This window comes from Rhamphochromis longiceps, linkage group LG3 (genome assembly GCF_057381845.1).
Source record: "Rhamphochromis longiceps isolate RC_006_pf linkage group LG3, R_longiceps_female_GT1.1, whole genome shotgun sequence".
Classification (NCBI taxonomy): Eukaryota; Metazoa; Chordata; class Actinopteri; order Cichliformes; family Cichlidae; genus Rhamphochromis; species Rhamphochromis longiceps.
Window position 1 is genome coordinate 4,726,231 of NC_140559.1, and position 16,221 is coordinate 4,742,451.

Below are 16,221 nucleotides of genomic sequence, written 5' to 3' on the forward strand. Positions count from 1 at the left end.
TGGTGTTGGTGGGCAGGCTAGCAGTGCTAATTGTTAGCACTAGTTCTGCTGCTCTCCCTTTGTCTCTGTTATTGTTGGTCTTTAGTGAACAATAGAAAGTGTCTTCATGAGACTGTTGCCTAATGTTCAAATGTAGATAACACCACCTGCACCAACCTGTTACACAGCACAACCCTCTGGTGTAGCTTTGGCTGGAGCACATATTGGCAGCTCCAGTGACATCACCACTCCATGGTGACATCATCTCTACAGACTGTGGCTGTTACATATCCTCACCTGGTAATAATAAGACTGTCCTCAGCTGCACACAGCTCCAAGATGAACAAACTGAAGTAAATACAAATTAGAGTTACGATAGATGGAAATCTTGTAATCAGAGCTAATTCTTAGTGAAACTCTCACAACATCATATCATGATCCTGGGTTAGTGTCTCGGTCTCAGATCACAACATCAGCACAGGCTTGGCTTGGGTGAGGTATTGAGTGGTTCTTGTCCATGACAGCTGCAGGTACAGTGCCATCAGCCATGCTGCACCACATGTCTGCCCAGGAACATTAGTGTGGCTGAGTCTCATGTAAACATTGTGCTAAAGTGGTGGGAAAGTGGCTGCAAGCTGGCTGCACTGTGTCCAATACTCTCAGTATGATACCCACAAACCTCTGAGTGTCACAGAGTGGGCCTGTGCTCAGCTCACTGTGCCCCATTCAATTCTACTTGCATAGTTTTACAAGTAAAATTAAAAGTTGCTCAATGATAAGTTATTGTAGTAACAACTAAGTCCATGGTCATTATTTGTTAATAGTAGCTTAAAGCTTCTGCACCAATCATGGAGCACCAGGTTTAGAGCATGTGGATCTACAAAAGTAAGTCCCAGTAAGATGGGCTGAGCCTTACATACTAGAAGAAACATGTCATTCCCAGCAGATGAAGCGCCCTTTAAAGCAGGATCTCACTTTAAACCTAAAGAACTTGCTATGAGCATGCAGTGCATTCATGGTTATTATTCATACGATTGTGGGGAGCTAATAAAGTGCAACTATCACATTACATTTTATTATTAAATTGTTGTTAACAATCCCTTCACTTCTGCTTATCTAATTCATGGTTGCAGGATGGCTGACAGCTTCCATTAGGCAGGAGGTAATGTCCATTCTGGCCACAGTGCAACCCACAATGTGTAACTGACACTATTATATTGCATTATGTCACATTGTTACATCTTTTTAATAAATGATGACAGTCAGCTGAATTTGCTGCCCCCTTGGTGGAGGACATCAGGATCAGCAGCTCCATCACAAACACCACAGAAGAAGAACAACACTGGATCAGATTATCTGGACGTGTTTGACAGGGACAGTGTTCATGTTCATGGACATCAGGACAAAAACAGACGATGGAAACCTGCCAGATTTGAGCTAAACTGCTCGTTTCCATGTGTAGTCCCTGGGAGGTCACATGACCAACAAAGACACACAAGCTGTGTCCCAAAACGTCGGCTGCATCCTCCGGAGGCCGCATTTGAAGGCCGATGACGTCACAGCCAGGCGACGAAGGCTGTCCCGATTCCTCGACTCCTTCAAATGCGTCCTTCATTCCCCCGAGTTTGAAGGATGGGTCGGGTGTGTCCTTCGTGGCCCACCATATCCCAGAATTCATAGCGCGGCCCAGCCAAATTTCAGCTGCCAACAATGGCGGCCGCTACTAACTTTTAAAATTTAACGAGGGAGTACTACTTACTTACAATGAATTCCTTACACTATATAATTTTCCCGTCAGTGTTGGGGAATTCTCAATGGTGCTTGGTGCCATACCCTCAGGGACTTTAATGTTATATAAAAACACTGACAGCTCAATATCTGCCTCAGTCACTCTCCCTGATCCAGCTGAGTCAGCAGTGGGAAAAATCTGCTTTTCACAGGAACTTGGTAACAGCAATAAGAGAATACGTAGTTTATTCCAAGAAGATATCATGTCTCTCCCATATATAGAATATCTTACTGGAACCGACATGTTCCAGATATCACCTGGAAGACAGTCTGGATGATCCCATAAAGATCTAATTGTGAACAAGGTGAAGGAAATCTCATATAAAATTCTTCCTAAATGTGACCCAGCCAGTCACTATATGGTAACATTTAAAAGAGACATAAATACTAATTGAACTTTCTGTGGGGATCATCCAGAAACTGTGGCACATCTCTTTTGGTTCCTCTACACAGAGATTCTGGAAGAATTTAGCAGTTTTGTTATTGTCCATATTTTAAGGGAGTTTTCTTTACGATGGGAAAATGTTTTATTCTGTTTCTTTAAGTTCCCCAGGAAGAATGATAAATGTTTTTTTTATAAAATATTTGTTAATACTTTTAGCTATTTTATATCCATGAATGTAAGTTTATTAATAAAACACCATATTTCTGCCGTTTTATAAGGATATGAATTGTACATACAATCAATTTCAGACTCAACCAACAAAAAGCCTCTCAGAACAATATTTATATGTTGATTTTTTTCGCCTACTCATATCATCATTTTTTTTACTCCTGGTTCTGTATGTTCATGTTCTGTTCCTTTGTAAACTTCATCTGTTTGTATGTTGTATACTCATTGTGTTTCAATAAAGTTCGATTTAAAAAAAGGTACGTTCTAAACGAAGCTTCAGACGTCACTGATCACGTGACTCTGGCCAAACGAATCAAGCCTCGACACGGTGCTTCTGAAGCAGCGCGTTGATCTTTCTGACACACGCACCGGAGCGTCAGCTTCAAGCGGACCATCACTACGTCTCACATCTAAAGGTGTCAAGGTAACTTTGAACTGAGTTCAGTCAATCTGGAGTTTTTCCAAGTTTTCTGTTGCTCTCTGTGAGAGAAGAGCGTTAAAGGCGGGGCTCTCCAGAGTCCAGCAAAACAGGAAACCACAGCTGGGTGTGTGTAAGTGTGCAAACCAATAGAATGCATCGTGGTGGGGGGGCATCACGGGCAAGAAAAAAATAAAATAATCGGTCGTACCCATGCTTCCCCGACGTCATGCCAGCGCATATTGGGAAATTCGTAGGCACCGATCGGTTTTCTATCAGCCATTTGCTGGGAGTAAGGGCGCCCTCCGTTTGCGAGGTGCGCCTGCTGCTGGCGGCACAGGGAGGAGAGGGCGGGGCGGCGGGAGTCTCTGGCTGGCTGGAGCGGCATCTAATAACCAACTCGCAAAACAAAATAAAAACAACAAACAGATATTATGATACAGACTTATAATCTGCACCGATGTTTTTTCTAAATTCTATAAAGTGAGCGCGAGAGCCCTCGGTGCGCCTGCGCGCTGCTGAAGTCAAAGTAAACTTTGTCATCTCCGCTACAGACAGTCCAGCATATAGAGAGACGAGACGACGAGGCTGCAGTTACAGCGGTGCAAGTAAACAAACAATAAATATAAGAAGAGTAAGAAAATAAATCTACACTTTAGGACTCGGGGTAAAGGATCAATAACAATTTAATTTATAATTTACAGTTTGATGATTTAAAGTCTCACACAACCCGTCAAAAGGGGCGGGGCCGGCTGCTTCCAAGTAGAGCGCATTTCATTTATAATGATGTAAATCCAAGCCCATCATGGATTCACGATCTGAATCCTGGGTTGTGTGAAATCCCAGAAATCAACCTTAGACAAAGTGAATCTGTGAACTAAGGTGTAGGTCTGTTAGGCAGGGCCGTGCAGAGAGGTTTAAAGGGGCGGGTGCTCAAAGTTAAAAAGGGGCACATTGAACCAGGCTGAATAACAACAACACACTTTCATCAAGAATCTAATATGGGCAACAAGGCAAAGCAAACGTAGCCGATGCTTTACCTGATGGGTACAATGTTGCTGTTGAGGGGTTGCTGTGGATAGTGCTGGAGGGCAGGCAGGGCTGGACTGGGACAAAAAATCGGCCCGGGCATTTTGACTGGAGACCGGCCCACCAAAAATGTGACGTCATTCATGGATAAAACCGCAAAGGATTCTGGGAACTTTTGGCAAGCGGTACTAGCGCATACAGGCTTTCAATTGAACTCAGTTACACAGCGATAAAAAGAAACACAAAAAATGGCAAGAAGCTGCTGTATTATTAACTGCAATAGCCGGTGTTGTGCCAAAAAGTGATTGTCTGCCAAAAACTGATTTCCGGTATTTGCAAAGAAACTGATTGCTCGTATTTAAATTGCTATAAGTAACTTGTTGGGCTATAATATGTGAAACATATCTCAAATGCATCCCTCATGGATGACATAAAGTCATACTGAGCTACAAACAACATTAGTGTAACAAGGTAGAAGCCGCAATCAGTCTTTGGCAGTGACTTTTATATAACCTTTATTTATGCGGTAAAAAAAATCTAATTAACATTAAAAATGTATTTTGTAAGAAGTAGTTGGACAGCAGAAATGGCTCAAATATTACAATTATTTTTCCACTACTAATTAATTACCGTTGAGCTCAAAGGTTATATTAATACACGGTTAACGAATGTGTACTTATGACGACGATTTGTGAGACGAACAAAGGTAAACTTACGTTTGTTCGTACGATGGTCTTTCGGTGCATTTCAAGGTCCTGTACCCATCCGTCGGTAAACTACCTGGGCTTGTTGCAGTGACCTGAAGTTACTAAACTTCATGAGTGTATGCACTCACTCCAAGAAGCGTATAATTATAAATCTGAGCGTGGTGAAAGTTGGGCAGCACGCTAACGTCTTTTGTCCCTCTGTGTGCTCGTAAGGGTCTGACCCTTTCACTCCTTTGATTTTTCCTCGTATCTTTTCTTTGTCTTTTCGTCGAGTCTGTCTTTGTACGGACTGGCATTGTTCTCCGTCGTTTTGTACATACCTTTTTTGTGCGGCAAAGAAAAGACAAGAAGGTATTGGAACCGGAGAATGAACGTTTTGCGGTGCTGCAATTGCAAATGCTTGTATTTGTTGCGGTACTTGGATTGTTTTGCCAGGAGTTCCCGGCATGCAATGCGCAAAGTCACGTGGTCTGTCAATCGCTATAGGAAAAACCATAAAGCCTTTGCATGAAAACAACTGCTTTGATGTACACTGCCTTGTTGGTATATATGTATCAATCTAATAAAGTTAAACCTACACCATTCTCCCTATTCGGGATTTTAAACAGTACATAGCGGAAACAAAAAGACTGCTTGGTAGAGTTAACCTCCTGAACTATCTACAGCACATGGTAGAAACCTAAAATTAAGACCAAGAACACTAGAGGTGAGACATGATCATTAATTAATATTAAAATTAATAAATGACAGATTTAGGGATATTTTCATAAAGTATTTATTTACCAAAACAATAGAAAACAGCATGGTAGCACAATATATTTTGTTAACACAGCAACCTTTAAATATGAAAGGAGACAGAGAAAGAAAGGTGAGAAAGAAGAATAAGAATAACACTTAATTGAGTTTTTGATGGCATTTTACACACAGTACTAATACAGTATCTAGAAAATATGGGAAAATACTGGCATCATATACAGTACTTACTTCTGAAGAAATTATATGGGACCCTGAAAAACAGGACACAAGTGAAAGGACAAAGAACTGTGAATGGCAATTGATGGACTTGCTCAGATGATCACAGTACTGGCATCTTTATTCCAGAAAGGAATTAGAGGAATCATATACACTAGTACTTACGTTGATGAACTTAAAAAGTTGAATGGTCTCGAACCTCTTAAACAAACAATGTATGATCAGACCCTGACAAACAGGACAGAAAGGAATAAAGATTAGATGAATATTAAAATCTATAAAGGACAGATTATGATTGAATTGTATCACCAAAGACTATTCACTCATCAATAAAAGGTCACCTACAACACTTCCACAGCAGCAACACTGAACATATCTTAAGACATGGATACCTTTATGAAGTGAAAGGACAGACAGTGAAGGTTGAGAAAGAATTGTACTTAATAGATTTTTTCAGACGATGACAGTACTGGTATGCTTACTCTAGAAAAATGGTTGAATCATATTCCATATAGTACTTACTTAAAATGAACACACTTCAGTCCTCCTAAAATGACTGACAGCATCTGAAATGAAACAATGACAGATTAAGACTGTAAGAATATATGTTTATAAATGCCTAATACTCCAATCTCATATTTATTCTATCTATTAAGATGGACAAATTCTAAGCATTTACCAATCACTTGACTTGTTTGAAGTGAAGGTAGATACTAAATGTATTCATTTAGGCAATAACAATAAAGCTGAATCTAATATTAACAATAGATAATTAGGAATGTTTTGCTCATTTTTATTTCACCTCACCAGGTTACAAAAGGAGCTTTCTCAGCAGGTCACTCTTCTCAGCTACCCTGTCAATGACCATGTCAGAGTCCAATGACATGAGAATGTCCTTTTCAGTGGCCATCAGCATAAACATCTCCAGCTTGTTTGCAGACAGGCTGCTTCGGAGTCTGCTTTTAATGAACTTGAGTGTAGAGAACGTTCTTTCACAGGCAACCTGAGTGAGGGAGAGGGTCAGCAGGTACTTGTATGCCAGCCCAAGGAGACGATAGGCATCAGACAGCATGTTGAACCGCCTGAGTATTTGATAGCAGCACAGTGGGCAATTTTTGCAAGAACCACAGCTTTCGGTCACAATTTCACTTTCTTCGTCCCATTCTTCAGATCTGTCCTTTGCTGTTCTGGTCGTGTACTCATCTACATGTGATGTCTTAAGCCTTTCCCACTGTTCAGCAAAACGTTTCAGTTCTGACTGAAGGTTATTAACTGTAGCCCTGCTGTCAAATTTAAGTAGACAGGCGCTGAGGTTCTGAAATGCATTACTTGGAAGAGAAACTGTTCTGACCTGGCTAAACTTCCTGGGGTCCAACCATGCCAAATCGGCAAGAAGAGGGCCATGTATGACAAATCGTCTGTGGATTGCTTCAATAACTGTGTCCAGGATGATGTTGTGCACTTTCACCTCATATGATTTCTCAGCATTGATTTGCAACTCATCTTCAGGCATCTCTCCGGCCATGCCTTTTCTCTTTTTGGCTCTCTTTTTAGGTAGTTCAGCCTCCACTTCCATGTCTGTGTTGATCTCCCTCTCCTCTAGTTTTTGATTTGTCTGTTTCACAAATGTGTCTGCAGCTGTCTTCACAGTTGGAAAGTCCCTGGCAATACTTTTGAGGCCATCTTGTGTGGCAGTCACCATATGATGGGCAGAGAGAATGTCCATCCCCTTTGACTGGAGGTACTTTGACAGAGGAGTTGTTGCTCAAACACTCTAAGAAATATCTGTGCTGTTAACACAGTTTCATGCTTCAAGAGACACTCTTTAAAGCCTCGTGCTTTGGCACAAACAGCTGGCTTTTCTTTTTCCCTCTTTTCAATGGCTTCCATCGTCAGCACTACATCAACGAAGAGGCCATCATCTGGTTTTCCAAAATGTCCAAAGATTTTCTGGAGGGCATCATGCTTGGCCCACCACCGTGTCTCACCTATTGGACTGAGGCGTCTGTGTCTTGTGTTTTCGGTTTGTTTCTCCCACAGATTAACCCTGTGATAGGACTCCTTGATGAACACAGCTATGTCATTAAGTAAATTAAAGAGTGATCCACTTTCAATGACACTTTGTGTTGTGTCAGCAATCACAAGATTAAGTATGTGTGCATAGCACCACACATGCACATGAGTTGGAGACTGGGCAGTCATAAGTGCTGAAAAGCCTTTGTACTGGCCCTGCATATTTGAAGCACCATCTGTTGCATTCCCAATGCACATGGCCTTGTCTAGATTCAGATGCTCTAAAACTCCGGAAAGCAAGTTTACAAAGTACTGCCCCGTGGATGCTTCGCACCTCACTATGGAGACAAGCCTCTCCTGCACAGACTCAGTAACATACCTGATGATTACTGAACACTGATCATAACCTGTGATGTCTTGGGTTGTGTCTAGCTGAACAGAAAACATCCCAGCTTTCTGGACATCACTGGCGATGCTCTCTTGAAGGAGATGGCCAAGTGCATCAATCACTGAGTTGACAGTTGTTTTGGAGAGTAGGGTGATGAGAGATCCTCTACCTCTTGATCCACTGGTCTGATGCAACTTCTTGCTTTTTTCAATGCAGTCATTCAAATGTTCTCCAAGGCACATATCATAATTGCCTAATAACACAATCAGTTCCAGAAAGTTACCATGATCGATGGTGTTATCACCTAAAGTGTATGCAGCCTCATTCTCCACATGCCTATAGCTGAGTCCCCTCTTCCCAAGTACTTTGATCACATCCACTATACGCTCTAAAACTTGCCGTCTCTTTTTCACTTGTGCTCTGTGAGCTGACAACTGACTGCCAGCAAACAAGCTCCTGATGTTGCCTTTTGAGCACCTTAAGAAAAAAGCTTCAGCACAGGTCTGGTGTGTATTGCTCTTTTCATGCTCCTCTGTGCGCAGATGTATATGTCGCCAGTCACTCATGCCTGTTATAAATGTGCTGGTGTCAGTCAGCCTTGCAAATGCCAGACACACAAAGCAGAACAATAAATGGCGTTCTTTGCAATAAGTAAGCCACTTCCTGTTGGTGCCATCTTTACAGCTGAACACCCTCATCACAACTGCACTGCTACTGTTCTGCTGTGGGTGGTAATCTAAGAAGGCCTGTAATATGGCAGGTTCAGGGCGAGCAAAGTAATCGATGCCCTGGCTCTCTCTCTCTTGCTCTTCCATCTCTCTCTCTTGCTCTTCCATCTCTCTCTCTTGCTCTTCCATCTCTCTCTCTTGTTCCATCTCTCTCTTGCTCTTCCATCTCTCTCTCTTGCTTTTCTATCTCTCTCCCCTGCTCTTCCATCTCTCTCTCTTGCTCTTCCATCTCTCTCTCTTGCTCCATCTCTCTCTCCTGCTCTTCCATCTCTCTCTCCTGCTCTTCCATCTCTCTCTCTTGCTCTTCCATCTCTCTCTCTTGCTCCATCTCTCTCTCTTGCTCTTCCATCTCTCTCTCTTGCTCTTCCATCTCTCTCTCTTGCTCTTCCATCTCTCTCTCTTGCTCTTCCATCTCTCTCTCTTGCTCTTCCATCTCTCTCTCCTGCTCTTCCATCTCTCTCTCTTGCTCTTCCATCTCTCTCTCTCCTGCTCTTCCATCTCTCTCTCTTGCTCTTCCATCTCTCTCTCTTGCTCTTCCATCTCTCTCTCTTGCTCTTCCATCTCTCTCTCTTGCTCCATCTCTCTCTCTTGCTCTTCCATCTCTCTCTCCCGCTCTTCCATCTCTCTCTCTTGCTCTTCCATCTCTCTCTCTTGCTCTTCCATCTCTCTCTCTTGCTCTTTTATTTCTCTCTCCTGCTCTTCCATCTCTCTCTCCTGCTCTTCCATCTCTCTCTTGCTCTTCCATCTCTCTCTCTTGCTCTTCCATCTCTCTCTCCTGCTCTTCCATCTCTCTCTCTTGCTCTTCCATCTCTCTCTCCTGCTCTTCCATCTCTCTCTCTTGCTCTTCCATCTCTCTCTCTTGCTCTTCCATCTCTCTCTCTTGCTCTTCCATCTCTCTCTCTTGCTCTTCCATCTCTCTCTCTTGCTCTTCCATCTCTCTCTCTTGCTCCATCTCTCTCTCTTGCTCTTCCATCTCTCTCTCTTGCTCCATCTCTCTCTCTTGCTCTTCCATCTCTCTCTCTTGCTCTTCCATCTCTCTCTCTTGCTCTTCCATCTCTCTCTCTTGCTCTTCCATCTCTCTCTCCTGCTCTTCCATCTCTCTCTCCTGCTCTTCCATCTCTCTCTGCTGCTCTTCTGTCTCCTCTGTCACAGACTTCTCCACTTTTGATGATAAATCAGCTGGTGCAACATGTAAGGATTGGCACAATTTGTTAAGATTTTGAGAAGTTTGAGAAACTAACCTTAAGCATAAAATAAAATTTACTATCAGTAACTTCATAGCACCCGCCCAGCAGTATATAAACTCCGTCATGCTAGTTACGCTGTACGAGTTATTCTAAGCGACTGTATAAAGTCACCACAACGAAAACAAACTACAACTAAAATTAGTTTCTATCTGACACAGATAGACAGCAGGTCATAACTTCTTACCTGAAGTTCAGTTCCTCTGCCACTATGACCGGCGGCCACCTCGGGTCTCTCCTCCTCTTGCCTCCCCTTTCCTTCATCCACCTGCTGGCCTCCACCACTTGCTGATGTTGCTAAATCTATGGAAGCTGTGCCATAGCTACCACCAAACAATTCAGTAATTTTCACACATTTGGCAGCGTCTGCCTGAAGGGCTTGTTTCTTTTTGGCCCTAATTTTTTCGGCACCTCCTTTCCTTTTTTTGTTCTCCATTTTCGTTAGTTCGTCTATAAGATTGCTAAACAAGGGGGAGGGTGCATCCGACCTCCTCGGCTGTAATTGGTCCAGCCCAGAGTCGATCATGACCAATTGGCCAATCCAACACCTTTCATTGTTTATACCCTTCCCCAAAAAAAAAAAAAAAATCGCCAGCGGCCCACCGGGCAAGTGCCCGGTATGCCCGATGGCCAGTCCAGCTATGAGGGCAGGGCTGTGTTGGTCTGAGACTGTAGACAGTAAAAAGTCCACAGGAGAGATGGTAGCTGATTAAACAAGTGTCATGAGATAATAACAAAATGCAAAGATTGGTGACAGCGCTTGGAACCATAAGGCAACAAAAAACTGTGAGAAATAATTTAGGCTCTGCCTGTGAATCACTCTTTGCTTCTCTTCTTCCTTCCATCCCATCATTTCATATATCACTCTGCACTTGCTATGTGAGAACAAGGCACAACTTGCTATTGCAATAAACTATAATCTAATTATCCACACCTAACAACTCTTGCACTTAATCTATAATATAATGATGACAGAAAAATGTTATAGCCCTGCCTTTAGTAGCCTCACACAGCTCCTGCTGTTTCCTCCTCATGTCCTTACCAGCCATGTCTGCACAATGTTATATCATGAGTAATATTTTTTTTAAAAATCCATCTAAATAAAACACACACATGCACACACAGTGACATTTTAGACCTTCTTCAGAATACTGTATATACTATGGGCATCATGGTGCTGATCCAGAATCCTTACATTATTATTTATTACTAGAGCTACAATAATAAAGCAATGAGGAGGGGGAAGTAATAAATATGAAATAATGTATTTATGATGATTCCATTTGTTTCACTATCCACTCTGTGCAGAGGCAAAGCTTATTACATTTTTAAACTGTAGAGATACAATCATTTTACTGCTGTAAAATCCAAATGTTGTCTTATTTAAAATATAAATCTAATATAATCTGCTTCTTAATGTATGTTCTTTAAAATACAGCGTGTGTTTTTAATAAATTATAATTATAATAATGCATAATTATGTGGACATGCATATTAGATCGTTTTTTAGTGAAATATAATCCCTCCAGAAAGGCAGGAAAAGCCCGGAAACTTACTTTAAAACTAAATATGTTCCCTAAAACGGTGACAGAGCTACAGACCCATGACAGCCTTACACAGGTAGCCAGCAGCTGTGACCAGCACTACTTGTGCAGTTAATAAAAGGACAGGTAATGTTTGTCGCGCTGTTGCGCACACACAGCACGCTCGTTTGTTTCAGTTCGTCAGTAGCAACAAGACAGCTTACCAACGTGTACGTAATAAGCTAATACTCCTGTGTGCTACACACTACAGTGTGCGCTGTACACCTACTTACTGGTTGTGTCGCATCAGTCTGTGTCTCTGAGTTAACTTGTGTTTCTCCTACAGCTCCGGACCGCTAAAAATGCGCGTGCTCTTTGTGAGCTCGTTCCCGGCTCGTAACCAGCGCGTTCTGCCGTCAAGGGCGATCATTGGTTAAATGTGATCATGTGACTGATGCAAGCCAGATCCTTTTATTTAGCAAAATGTGATTAATAGTTAAATATTATTGTTGAGGGGCACAGACAGGACTCCGCACGCACACACACATTAAAAAAAAAATAATAATAATTTTTAAAAAAAAAGTTGCCTCAACAAAAGGGCACCTTGGGCACCCATCAGGAAAGGGGCGGGTGCTCAAGCCCCTCTAGCCCCCCCACTCTGCACGTGCCTGCTGTTAGGTTAATTGTGCTGACCCTCGGGTTGGGGGATTTGTGTTTGTACTGGAGCGCAAAATTCAAACCAATGGAAGATGGACAACAAAAGTTCAAAGCCATCAGGTGCTCAGGTTAGAAAAAAGAGAAAAGATGCAGGTAAGCAGACGTGTGATTGGATAATGGCAGCTCATCCTGAACCAATCAGACTAAACTCCAAACAATACATTATGTTACAGATTTTAATATTAATTAGTCATTGTTACTTGTTGATTTGTCCTTTTCTCATTGTGTGACGAATTATGACGACTGTTTGGTAGCTGTTATTGTCTCTCTCTCTCTCTTCATGTGTGTTTCTCTGGTGAAACAATAGTTTTGTGTTAATGTTAGGGCTGCACGATTTTGCATAAAATGAGAATCACGATTTTTTGGCTTAGAATTGAGATCATGATTCTCTCATAACAATAAATAAACATAAAACAACAAATGTCTTACGTTTTGTTGTTGCAGCAAAATGTTGTCCTGCTTGAAATTCCGTCTCCACCGTTGCTCGACGCTGCGTGTACAGAGCAGGTAGTGCAACAATAGAAAAATAGTTGCGGGACGGCACTGTGTAGCGTTTGTCTAGGGTGTTGATCGTTTTCCTAAATCCCTCGTTTTGCACAGTGTTGATGGAGCCATATCTTTGGTCAGGTGATAAGTGATAGCCTCCGTGATGTCTTTGTGCCTGCGGGAGTTCGACGTGTATAGGGAAGCGCTGTATAAGGTTCCGTTATTGATGTTTGGGTGGTTGACCGGGACGGATTTTCTCCTGTCACTTTCTCGTCATCCCTGACGTGCTCTCCGTTGTTTTTTCCCTGCTAATTTTAGCATCACACGGCACAGCTTCTGTATCACGTGGTATAAGGCTCCGCCCTTGTCATTTGTTGAGCAGGAAGAGTGAGCGCTTGTTTTCATGCAGAGTACGTCCCGGATCAAAATGTGAAGTTTTACAAATCACCACTTCTTTAGTGAATATCATTTCAGTCTCAGACAATCTCGTTTCTCTTACAGAGGTTGAATGCACCTTCTGCGGATGGCGGTACCACACAGTGTGCGTGGACTTCCCCTGCACAGAAGGCAACTACAAATGCTGTGAATGCTAAATAAACAGAAACAAATGATCCCTGTTGTCTTTGCTTGATGATTGGTTTGAGTCTTGACAATCCACATTGCTGGCGTTGCATCTTTCAATGCCAGCAATGGCAGGTATCAGTGCTCAAACCTTTTGTGTTTGTTTCCAACAAGTTGCCCACCTCGGGAAACAAAAATGTGTTCTTTTACTTGTCAGATGAACATATGAGACACTTTGACTCTTCAGTGCAGTGTGGAGCCTAACAAAGATCTGTTTTGTGTCCCAGCTGATCAGCAGGAGGAGGAGAGTCTGACGGAGCAGCAGAGGAACATTTTCAGCTACTTGGACTCAGCTCAGCCACTACAGAGGAAACAATGAGCTCAACACAGAAGGTGACAGACAGAGCAGGACCATATGACCAAAGATATTTATCACCATATACATTTGAACATTTGCCATAACGATGTAGCTGACGATATAATTGACACCAGACAAAATACTTTACAGCTGCACAACTTTATTAAAAACCCATCAATGTATTTTCACTGAAACAAGCAGCTCTTGTTTATGTGCATTAAAGTTATATAAAAATGTAACAGTGCAAATGCAAATTCCTCGCTGACAGTTTAACCAAAAGGCGTTTCCAGTGGAAACTGGCCGACACATCCTGAGCATAACCATGTATAATATCCACTAAACTTCAGAAGAGGTTATACAGTCGTGGCCAAAAGGTTTGAGAATTGCATAAATATTGGAACCTGGAGAAGTTGCTGCTTAAGTTTTTATAATAGCATTTTGCCTGCACTCCAGAATGTTATGAGGAGTGATCAGATGAACTGCATCGTCCTTCTTTGCCATGAAAACGAACTTAATCCCCAAAAAGCCTTACCACTGCATTTCATTGCTGTCATCAAAGGACCTGCTGAGACCATTTCAGTGATCGTCTTCTTAACTCAGGTGAGAATGTTGGCGAGCACGAGGCTGGAGATCATCATGGCTGTATCCCGATTCAGGTTCTGCAGCTTTAAAGTCCTCAAGGGCCGCGTACTCAAAGACCGCTAAGGCCGAAGTGCGAGGCTCGTAGGCTCGTGAAATGGGACGTCTAGCCTCCGTCGCGCTGCCCAGGTTGCCTAGCAACCATGATACTAACAGCTGGAAACGTTTCATACAGCTTTGTTTGACAGAAATGAAGGAGAACATATTTAGTTCATTTGTTTCTACATGAGCTCTGTGTGATTTGATGAGTATCTGAGGCTGAGACCACAGGACTGTGAAACATGATTGTTGGGCTTCATTTCTGTGCTGAACAGTCGTTTAAGATTAGCTGTAAATAACAATTAGCTGGTGTTGTTCATGAGACTAAAGTCATCTCACTGTGGTAATGTAAATATAATATGGCCAATATTATAGTTATTATATTAATCACTTCACTCACAGACAAGTATCTGTGACAGTGTGTATACAGATGTATCATATATAAGAGACAAATATTGTTCCTTCAGTATGTTGGCATTATTACATTTGGCTCAATGCTTACATATATGTGTAAAAGCAAATGTAGGAGGTGTGATAACTGTGTCTGATAGAATGAAGAGTAGACTGATATATGAAATATTCCTTTATTGGGTGAGAAAATCAGACCATGTCATAACTGGTTTAAGTCACACAGAATAGATATCAGAGCCTTAAACAGGCTGACTTCTGCTAAATGGGTCAAACTGGGCAGAAAGTCTACAAACACATAACATCCTTATAGAATATGATGTAACACTATAGATCAACTTAGCTCAGAATATATTAAATTCAATTTTATTTATATAGCGCTAAATCACAACAAAAGTCGCCTCAAGGCGCTTCATAGATACAGAGAAAAACCCAACAATCATATGACCCCCTATGAGCAGCACTTTGGCAACAGTGGGAAGGAAAAACTCCCTTTTAACAGGAAGAAACCTCCGGCAGAACCAGGCTCAGGGAGGGGCGGCCATCTGCTGTGACCGGTTGGGGTGAGAGAAGGAAGACAGGATAAAGACATGCTGTGGAAGAGAGACAGAGGTTAATAACAGATATGATTCAATGCAGAGAGGTCTATTAATACATAGTGAGTGAGAAAGGTGACTGGAAAGGAAAAACTCAATGCATCATGGGAATCCCCCGGCAGCCTACGTCTATTGCAGCATAACTAAGGGAGGATTCAGGGTCACCTGGTCCAGCCCTAACTATATGCTTTAGCAAAAAGGAAAGATTTAAGCCTAATCTTAAAAGTAGAGATAGTGTCTGTCTCCTGAATCCAAACTGGAAGCTGGTTCCACAGAAGAGGGGCCTGAAAACTGAAGGCTCTGCCTCCCATTCTACTTTTAAATACTCTAGGAACAACAAGTAGGCCTGCAGAGCGAGAGCGAAGTGCTCTAATAGGGTGATATGGTACTACAAGGTCATTAAGATAAGATGGGCCTGATTATTTAAGACCTTGTATGTCAGGAGCAGGATTTTGAATCCTGGATTTAACAGGAAGCCAATGATGGGAAGCCAAAACAGGAGAAATATGCTCTCTCTTTCTAGTCCCTGTCAGGACTCTTGCTGCAGCATTTTGGATTAGCTGAAGGCTTTTCAGCGAGTTTTTTGGACATCCTGATAATAATGAATTACAGTCGTCCAGCCTGGAAGTAATAAATGCATGAACTAGTTTTTCAGCGTCACTCTGAGACAGGATATTTCTAACTTTAGAGATGTTGCACAAATGGAAGAAGGCAGTCTTACATATTTGTTTAATATGTGCGTTGAAGGACATGTCCTGGTCAAAAATGACTCCAAGGTTCCTCACAGCGTTACTGGAGGCCAAGGTAATGCCATCCAGAGTAAGAATCTGGTTAGATACCATATTTCTAAAATTTTCAGGGCCGAGTACAATAACCTCAGTTTTATCTGAATTAAGAAGCAGAAAGTTAGCGGCCATCCAGGTCTTTATGTCTTTAAGACATTCTTGCAGTTTAACTCATTGGTGTGTGTCATCTGGCTTCATGGACAGATAGAGCTGGGTGTCATCTGCATAGC

General features: G+C 42.1%; 1 protein-coding gene and 2 long non-coding RNA genes across 4 annotated transcripts in view; 1 reads left to right on the plus strand and 2 right to left on the minus strand.

The window, feature by feature from the left end:
* Positions 1 to 16,221, minus strand: part of LOC146672593 (uncharacterized) — a 348,538-nt gene that overhangs the window by 251,061 nt on the left and 81,256 nt on the right. The window lies entirely within an intron of this gene.
* Positions 2,429 to 16,221, plus strand: part of LOC146672599 (uncharacterized) — a 45,959-nt gene continuing 32,166 nt past the window's right edge. Inside the window, exons 1-2 of one of the 2 annotated variants that reach the window (XR_014910368.1) lie at positions 2,429 to 2,804; positions 13,454 to 13,559. This is a non-coding gene — a long non-coding RNA (uncharacterized LOC146672599). The remainder of the gene's footprint in view (positions 2,805 to 13,453; positions 13,560 to 16,221) is intronic. The other variant, XR_014910369.1, reaches the window with a different exon arrangement.
* On the minus strand, positions 5,403 to 6,158 carry LOC146672600 (uncharacterized). The gene is made up of 3 exons (XR_014910377.1): positions 6,029 to 6,158; positions 5,672 to 5,734; positions 5,403 to 5,541 (listed from the first exon to the last, which is right to left on the minus strand). It is a non-coding gene; the product is annotated as an uncharacterized LOC146672600 (long non-coding RNA).